The sequence below is a fragment of the Tripterygium wilfordii genome, chromosome 19 (assembly GCF_013401445.1).
Source record: "Tripterygium wilfordii isolate XIE 37 chromosome 19, ASM1340144v1, whole genome shotgun sequence".
NCBI lineage: Eukaryota > Viridiplantae > Streptophyta > Magnoliopsida > Celastrales > Celastraceae > Tripterygium > Tripterygium wilfordii.
In genome coordinates this window covers 6,941,559-6,951,302 of record NC_052250.1, presented here as the reverse complement: position 1 = coordinate 6,951,302, position 9,744 = coordinate 6,941,559, and the positions used below count along the sequence as shown (strand labels likewise).

General features: G+C 40.4%; 1 pseudogene; it reads left to right on the top strand.

The window, feature by feature from the left end:
* Nucleotides 1-370: 370 nt before the first annotated feature.
* On the top strand, nucleotides 371-470 carry LOC119986344 (annotated as a pseudogene).
* Nucleotides 471-9,744: the final 9,274 nt, after the last annotated feature.

The window sequence follows — 9,744 nt, the reverse complement described above, 5'->3', positions numbered from 1 at the left end:
ATTACACTCATCCGTCCTATGTTCCCTACTTTCACACAAAGTACAAGCAACTTGTCCATCAACACCAATTACATTTATAGGGGCCTTTAGGGACTCTAGGGACTCCAATTTCTTGGACAACAAAGCAAGTTTAGCATGCACATCATCATTTTCATTCAACACAAACTTGCCACTAGAGCTTGGCACAACATCATGTCGGGTTAGTGGAGGAGCTTCCCAAGATCGGGATTCCTCCGCCAACCCATCAAAGAAAGTGAATGATTCATTGGCATCCCTATTTAAAAAATCACCTTGAGTCATAGTGGAGACCAATTTCTTCAAAGATGGAGTCAAAGATTTGTGGAAGAAATTCACAATTTGAAATTTTTGAAATCCATGGTGAGGGCACATAAACAACAAATCTTTAAACCTCTCCCAAGCTTGGAAGAAGGTTTCATGTTCTTTGCAATGAAAATTCATGATTTGCGTTTGGTAAGAGATGGTACGGTGGGAAGGAAAATATTTGTTGAAAAATTCTTCTTGCATTGCCGCCCAAGTCGCAATGGATTGGGGGTGTAAGTTCTCAAACCATTGTTTTGCATTATCCTTCAAAGAGAATGGAAAAAGTTTGAGTCTCAAAATTTCTTGTGAGCATGTGACATCACCAAAAGTAGTACACACCGGTTCAAAATCACGCACATGTGAATATGGTCGTTCCGATTCCATTCCATGGAATTTGGGAATCATTTGGAACATTGACGGTTTAAGGCTCACGTTTTGTTGGTTCGGTGGCATGATGATGCAAGAAGGTTGGGTTTGCCTTGCGGGATGTGTAAGCTCCCTCAAAGTGCGATGCTCTTGGGCTTGGGCATGAATGTACTCCATAGGAGGAGGTGCATGAATGTTTTGCCCATAGGGAGCATATTGTGGCACTTGTGGCATATGGTAATACATGGGATGCATATAATTATATAGGGGAGGCATATGGTATGCGGGAGGCATATTGGGAGGTGGGTAGACATTTTGTGGGGCAAATTGCGCCGCATTGTCTTGTTGAAGTGGTTGAGGTGCATTTGCAAAGCATGCTCAACTGGAACATTTGGCAAATTTTGGGCATCTTGCCCTTGCACAGGATTCATTAATTCATCAATGTTCACATGTTGCAAAAGACGACGCAATGCATCAAGATTCATATCACCCCCATGTACACTCCCCGCATCACTCACATTTATATCAACACCTATCCCATCTCTATTAGACCCATGCCCACTAACATTATCTCTAGGTTGAGACATGATGGCAAGGAACAATAGCAAGTAACACAAAAGATGACAACCAACCAAGTCAAGTAACACAAGATTTTTCAATCAACGAACAACCAAGAACAATATCAAGCAAGAACAAGAGCAAAGATAGGAATAGAACGACAATCAACCTCAGGAACAATTACACACCAAGACATAGCAAGTAGTGATAGAAAGAAAAATGCGCAAAGCTCTCTCAAACAACGTATCACTACCAAGCAGCAAACAAGGTGGCATCCATCGCCCACAGAAATCTAAGTTAGCCCCATCCGCCAAGTTCTTCTCACAAATTTTTTTCCGCTCTTTTCAGCAACTACACTAAATCAACTACACTAGAAAGCAAGTAAAAGGGAGGAACGAAGTTACCCTTGAAGCGTGACCGTGCTCCTTCCTTATTTGATGGTGTTTAATAGCATAAAGCTAGCGTCTACAAGCCACCCAGCTCCTTCTTTGACACTCACTTCCCCGGCAACGACGCCAAAAACTTGACCAACACCAAAGTGTGTGTGTGTACTTACCCCAAGCGTAGGGTATCGTCAAGTAATAAACCGGTAAGTCCGGTATCGATCCACGAGGAAGCAATGCAAATTTGAAGTGAATGATATGCAAATGACTAGCTAACACTTATAAACACAATGAATATCAAATAAAAGCAAGTAAAAGAAATGGGCCGAATGACTCGGTAGCATGAGCGATTTTGTAATCAAAGTAAGCACAAATTGGATTTAAAACAATTAATTAAAAACCTAGTCTCTAGTCCGTCTCGGTGGCTACTCGGTTCTCATACTCAAGGTATCATTGCAAACACACACAACCATACACAATGCATTGTGTGATAGTATCAATTATGCATATGGAAATAGAATTGGGATATAAGACTTCAATTCATACATGTAGGCCATCGGGTCTCTTAATCTACGATGAACGCAAAGGGATAAGCACCTAATATTATGGATTAATGTTCCCCCTTGGGGCTCGGCTTGGCTAACACCCTAGTTTCACACTCAAAGATCAATTAACCATAACTCTCCCATGCACATTCCTAAATTAACCCAAAACCCTATCATCAATACACATAATTAATAGCTATGCAATGAAAAACTCAATTAATTAAGGAAATCATGCAATGGGTTTAACAATTCTCAATCGAACACATTAGATGCAATCCCTAGACTAGACAATCCAAGAATACAATCAAATATGTCATTCCCATAGATCCATTCACACAACTATCACGAAATTAAAAGAGAGAAATCGAAGCTACGATTCTTTGAGCATACCTTGAGTAATCGAAACCTTGCACCCACCGTTCGGGACTAGAAATTAGAGAGGGAACTTAGCCACTCATTATAATGAGAATAAACATCAATTTTATAGATAAAAACCAATGTTTACAATCAAGATCACAAGAACTAAGTAAAACCCTAGAGAGAGAAAGAGAGAGAAAAACAATGGAGGCTAGAAGTTGGAGGAGATGAATTGTGAGAAGGAAGAAGAAATCTTAGGGTTTTCTCCTCCTTTTACCATTGAAAATACCTAACTACCCTTATACAAACGTTCCCCATTGGTTACATACATGATTTACCCCAAATGCCCTTGAAATTTTGGTGCAGAAAACTGCAGATCAGCGGTAGGTGTCCAGACGGCTTCGGAAGGTGTCCAGACACCTGGGCTTCATCAAGTCTTCGTTATAGGCTCTGTCTCATTTTTCAAAGGAAGTGTCCGGACACCTAATGTGGGTGTCCGGACAGTAAGTGTCCGGACACCTTGAGAGGTGTCCCGACACCTCACGACAAAAAGTGCCCAAAAAGTGCTCCAATTTGCCCAAACAAGTTCCGATTCCTACAAAACCAAGGGGAAACATTCGTAAGTGTAAAACTAAGCTAAAATGCAATCAAATACATTAGATAAGTGCTAGAACATCCTAATTAAAAGACATTGGAACCTCAAAATAGAGATCCAATCACACCCCCCAACTTAGACGTTGCTAGTCCCTAGCAATGCAATCACTACCTAAAACTAAAATCTACTAAATAAAATCCACACTCACTGACGTAGGCATCACGGTTGCATTTAGCGCATGCAACAAGCCTTTAAACCCCTAGGTCACCCTAGTGGACGAGTTGTAGTCTCGTGAGGGCTTATCAGAGCGATACCCACAAACACTTGCCAAGGGATCCACTATTACTTTGAAAGTACCATAAATGATTCTTAAATTCTCACATGCAAGAAATAGAGCTAATCCCCTAATTCCCCCGCTAGTCGAAAACATGCAAAATCTTTGGACAACCAATCTCAATCTCCTCAAAGATGACTAAGAACATTTTATACTATGTAAAATATATGTGCAATCACGCAAGGCAACTCAACACATTTGCACAAGTAAAACCTTGTTATGGAACCTTTTGGTGTTCATAAATCCCCAATCCCGAATGTACACAAAAACATAAAAGCATTGTGCTAAGTGTATGACTTACACAATTGGATTAAATGTATGTGTTTATGAAAGATAATTTTGGATGGGCATAGCTTTGAGAAAGAAATCACCTATAAGAGCAACTAATGCATTCACCAACTCACTTGCTTACCTTGGATCAAATTCATCAAAAGGTTAACTGGGTTGTAATGTGGTCATGGGACAAGGTAGGAAGAATTTGGATCTAGGTAACAAGTTGCAAGGTTAAGTTCAAACATGTGAGCTAAAGTCTCATTTTTGTCACCCCTTCCATTGTACCACAATTTCAAACACTTCTCATCCTTTACACACAAAGGATTAACTTTATTGCATACACCTTCTTTTTCTTCTTTTTCTTTTATTTTTATTTTTCTTCTCTTTTCTATGCATTTTTTTTTCCTTTTCTTTTGTTTTTTTGTTTTTTTTTTTGAATATAACATCATTTATACAACAACCCTCATAATGTTTTCTCATAATAAGGAGGGGTAATATCACTACCGATTTATTTTTCAAGCTCCTACTCAACCTTGCAACCAAAGGTGGGAAATATTTGGGAAAATAGCTCACACAAGGCTTGTAAGTGAAATCAAGAAGCTTAAAGAAATTTAGGGTTTATTATCACTTACAAATGAATAGGTTAGGCTCAAATCTCTCAACGTAATTAATCCTTCAATCCTAAGTTCACAAGCAAGTGGCAAAATACAAAAATCACACTTCTCAGTAATCAAATGTAATGTTTACAAAGCTATTGAAGAACACGCGCTAAGATGTCAAATGAATATCAATGAAGATAATCACCCAAAACCCAATGCATATCAATGAAGAATGGCTTAAAGGAATAAGAAGGGTAAAAAGGTAATTTTTCAGACAAAAGGATCCAAAAACGCAGTCAAATGCCCTTGAAATTTTGGTGCAGAAAACTGCAGATCCGCGGTAGGTGTCCGGACGGCTTCGGAAGGTGTCCAGACACCTGGGCTTCATCAAGTCTTCGTTATAGGCTCTGTCTCATTTTTCAAAGTAAGTGTCCGGACACCTAATGTGGGTGTCCGGACAGTAAGTGTCCGGACACCTTGAGAGGTGTCCCGACACCTCACGACAAAAAGTGCCCAAAAAGTGCTCCAATTTGCCCAAACAAGGTCCGATTCCTACAAAACCAAGGGGAAACATTCGTAAGTGTAAAACTAAGCTAAAATGCAATCAAATACATTAGCTAAATGCTAGAACATCCTAATTAAAAGACATTGGAACCTCAAAATAGAGTACCAATCACTTTTCACGTTTTCGTGCAATTTGAGACATAACTTGGTCTATTCGCATCTTTACCTTACGAAACGTGGCACGAACGCTCAACTAGCAAGTTAGACTTCTAAGAGCACTAAATAGAGTGCAACGGTCCACATTGATGCTTTGGAATTGTTCAACTCTCTCCACAGAGGAGCTTTTCACGTTTTTGTGCAATTTGAGACATAACTTGGTCTATTCACGTCTTTACCTTACGAAACGTGGCACGAAGGCTCAACTAGCAAGTTAGACTTTTAAGAGCACTAAAGAGAGTACAACGGTCCACATTGATGCTTTGGAATTGCTCAACTCTCTTCATAGAGGAGCTTTTCTCGTTTTTGTGCAATTTCAAACATAACTTGGTCTATTCGCGTCTTTACCTTACGAAACGTGGCACGAAGGCTCAACTAGCAAGTTAGACTTTTAAAAGCACTAAATAGAGTACAACGTTCCACATTGAGGCTTTGGAATTGCTCAACTCTCTCCATAGAAGAGCTTTTCTCATTTTTGTGCAATTTCAAACATAACATGGTCTATTCGCATCTTTACCTTACGAAACGTGGCACGAAGGCTCAACTAGCAACTTAGACTTTTAAGAGCACTCAATAGAGTACAACGATCCACATTGATGCTTTGGAGTTGTTCAACTCTCTCCACAGAGGAGCTTTTCACGTTTTTGTGCAATTTGAGACATAACTTGGTCCATTCGCATCTTTACCTTACGAAACGTGGCACGAAGGCTCAACTTGCAAGTTAGACTTCTAAGAGCACTAAATAGAGTGCAACGGTCCACATTGATGCTTTGGAATTGCTCAACTCTCTCTATAGAGGAGCTTTTCACGTTTTTGTGCAATTTGGGACATATTTTGGTCTATTCACGTATTTACCTTACGAAACGTGGCACGAAGGCGACACTAGCAAGTTAGACTTTTAAGAGCACTCAATAGAGTACAACGGTCCACTTTGATGCTTTGGAGTTGTTCAACTCTCTCCACAGAGGAGCTTTTCGCATTTTTGTGCAATTTGAGACATAACTTGGTCTGTTCGCGTCTTTACCTTACGAAACGTGGCACGAAGGCGAAACTAGCAAGTTAGAATTTTAAGAGCACTCAATAGAGTACAACAATCCACATTGATGACTTGGAGTTGTTCAACTCTCTCCACAGAGGAGTTTCTCACGTTTTTGTGCAATTTGAGACATAACTTGGTCTATTCACGTCTTTACCTTACCAAACGTGGCACGAAGGTGAAACTAGCAAGTTAGAGTTTTAAGAGCACTAAATAGAGTACAACGGTGCACATTGATGGTTTGGAATTGCTCAACTCTCTCCATAGAGGAGCTTTTCTCGTTTTTGTGCAATTTCAAACATAACTTGGTCTATTCGCGTCTTTACCTTACGAAACGTGGCACGAAGGCTCAACTAGCAAGTTACACTTTTAAGAGCACTAAATAGAGTACAACGGTCCACATTGAGGCTTTGGAATTGCTCAACTCTCTCCATAGAAGAGCTTTTCTCATTTTTGTGCAATTTCAAACATAACATGGTCTATTCGCATCTTTACCTTACGAAACGTGGCACGAAGGCTCAACTAGCAAGTTAGACTTTTAAGAGCACTAAATAGAGTACAACGTTCCACATTGAGGCTTTGGAATTGCTCAACTCTCTCCATAGAAGAGCTTTTCTCATTTTTGTGCAATTTCAAACATAACATGGTCTATTCGCATCTTTACCTTACGAAACGTGGCACGAAGGCTCAACTAGCAACTTAGACTTTTAAGAGCACTCAATAGAGTACAACGATCCACATTGATGCTTTGGAGTTGTTCAACTCTCTCCACAGAGGAGCTTTTCACGTTTTTGTGCAATTTGAGACATAACTTGGTCCATTCGCATCTTTACCTTACGAAACGTGGCACGAAGGCTCAACTTGCAAGTTAGACTTCTAAGAGCACTAAATAGAGTGCAACGGTCCACATTGATGCTTTGGAATTGCTCAACTCTCTCCATAGAGGAGCTTTTCACGTTTTTGTGCAATTTGGGACATATTTTGGTCTATTCACGTATTTACCTTACGAAACGTGGCACGAAGGCGACACTAGCAAATTAGACTTTTAAGAGCACTCAATAGAGTACAACGGTCCACTTTGATGCTTTGGAGTTGTTCAACTGTCTCCACAGAGGAGCTTTTCGCATTTTTGTGCAATTTGAGACTTAACTTGGTCTGTTCGCGTCTTTACCTTACGAAACGTGGCACGAAGGCGAAACTAGCAAGTTAGAATTTTAAGAGCACTCAATAGAGTACAACGCTCCACATTGATGACTTGGAGTTGTTCAACTCTCTCCACAGAGGAGCTTCTCACGTTTTTGTGCAATTTGAGACATAACTTGGTCTATTCACGTCTTTACCTTACCAAACGTGGCACGAAGGTGAAACTAGCAAGTTAGAGTTTTAAGAGCACTAAATAGAGTACAACGGTGCACATTGATGGTTTGGAATTGCTCAACTCTCTCCATAGAGGAGCTTTTCTCGTTTTTGTGCAATTTCAAACATAACTTGGTCTATTCGCGTCTTTACCTTACGAAACGTGGCACGAAGGCTCAACTAGCAAGTTAGACTTTTAAGAGCACTAAATAGAGTACAACGGTCGACATTGAGGCTTTGGAATTGCTCAACTCTCTCCATAGAAGAGCTTTTCTCATTTTTGTGCAATTTCAAACATAACATGGTCTATTCGCATCTTTACCTTACGAAACGTGGCACGAAGGCTCAACTAGCAACTTAGACTTTTAAGAGCACTCAATAGAGTACAACGATCCACATTGATGCTTTGGAGTTGTTCAACTCTCTCCACAGAGGAGCTTTTCAAGTTTTTGTGCAATTTGAGACATAACTTGGTCTATTCGCGTCCTTACCTTACCAAACGTGGCACGAAGGTGAAACTAGCAAGTTAGAGTTTTAAGAGCACTAAATAGAGTACAACGGTCCACATTGATGGTTTGGAATTGCTCAACTCTCTGCATAGAGGAGCTTTTCTCCTTTTTGTGCAATTTCAAACATAACTTGGTCTATTCGCGTCTTTACCTTACGAAACGTGGCACGAAGGCTCAACTAGCAAGTTAGACTTTTAAGAGCACTAAATAGAGTACAATGGTCCACATTGAGGCTTTGGAATTGCTCAACTCCTTCCATAGAGGAGCTTTTCACGTCTTTGAGCAATTTGAGACATAACTTGGTCTATTTATGTCTTTACCTTACGAAACGTGGCACGAAGGCTCAACTCGCAAGTTCGACTTTTAATAGCACTCAATAGAGTACAACGGTCCACATTGATGCTTTGGAGTTGTGCAACTCTCTCCATAGAGGGGCTTTTCACGTTTTTGTGCAATTTGAGACACAACTTGGTCTATTCGCGACTTTACCTTACGAAACGTGGCACGAAGGCGAAACTAGCAAGTTGTACTTTTAAGAGCACTCAATAGAGTACAACGGTCCACATTGATGCTTTGGAGTTGTTCAACTCTCTCCACAGAGGAGCTTTTCATGTTTTTGTGCAATTTGAGACATAATTTGGTCTATTCGCATCTTTACCTTACGAAACGTGGCACGAAGGCTCAACTAGCAAGTTAGACTTCTAAGAGCACTCAATAGAGTACAATGGTCCACATTGATGCTTTGGAATTGTTCGGCTCTCTCCACTGAGAAGCTTTTCACTTTTTTGTGCAATTTCAAACATAACTTGGTCTATTCGCGTCTTTACCTTACGAAACGTGGCACGAAGGCTCAACTAGCAAGTTAGACTTTTAAGAGCACTAAATAGAGTACAACGGTCCACATTGAGGCTTTGGAATTGTTCAACTCCTTCCATAGAGGCGCTTTTCACGTCTTTGAGCAATTTGAGACGTAACTTGGTCTATTCATGTCTTTACCTTACGAAACGTGGCACGAAGGGTCAACTAGGAAGTTAGACTTCTAAGAGCACTCAATAGAGTACAACGGTCCACATTGATGCTTTAGAATTGTTCAGCTCTCTCCACTGAGGAGCGTTTCACTTTTTTGTGCAATTTGAGACATAACTTGGTATATTCGCATCTTTACCTTACGAAACGTGGCACGAAGGCTCAACTAGCAAGTTAGACTTCTAAGAGCACTAAATAGAGTGCAACGGTCCACATTGATGCTTTAGAATTGTTCGGCTCTCTCCACTGAGAAGCTTTTCACTTTTTTGTGCAATTTCAAACATAACTTGGTCTATTCGCGTCTTTACCTTACGAAACGTGGCACGAAGGCTCAACTAGCAAGTTAGACTTCTAAGAGCACTAAATAGAGTGCAACGGTCCACATTGATGCTTTGGAATTGCTCAACTCTCTCCATAGAGGAGCTTTTCACGTTTTTGTGCAATTTGGGACATATTTGGTCTATTCACGTCTTTACCTTACGAAACGTGGCACGAAGGCGACACTAGTAAGTTAGACTTTTAAGACCACTCAATAGAGTACAACGGTCCACATTGATGCTTTGGAGTTGTTCAACTCTCTCCACAGAGGAGCTTTTCGCATTTTTGTGCAATTTGAGACATAACTTGGTCTGTTCGCGTCTTTACCTTACGAAACGTGGCACGAAGGCGAAACTAGCAAGTTAGAATTTTAAGAGCACTCAATTGAGTACAACGGTCCACATTGATGCTTTGGAGTTGTTCAACTCTCTCCACAGAGGAGCTTTTC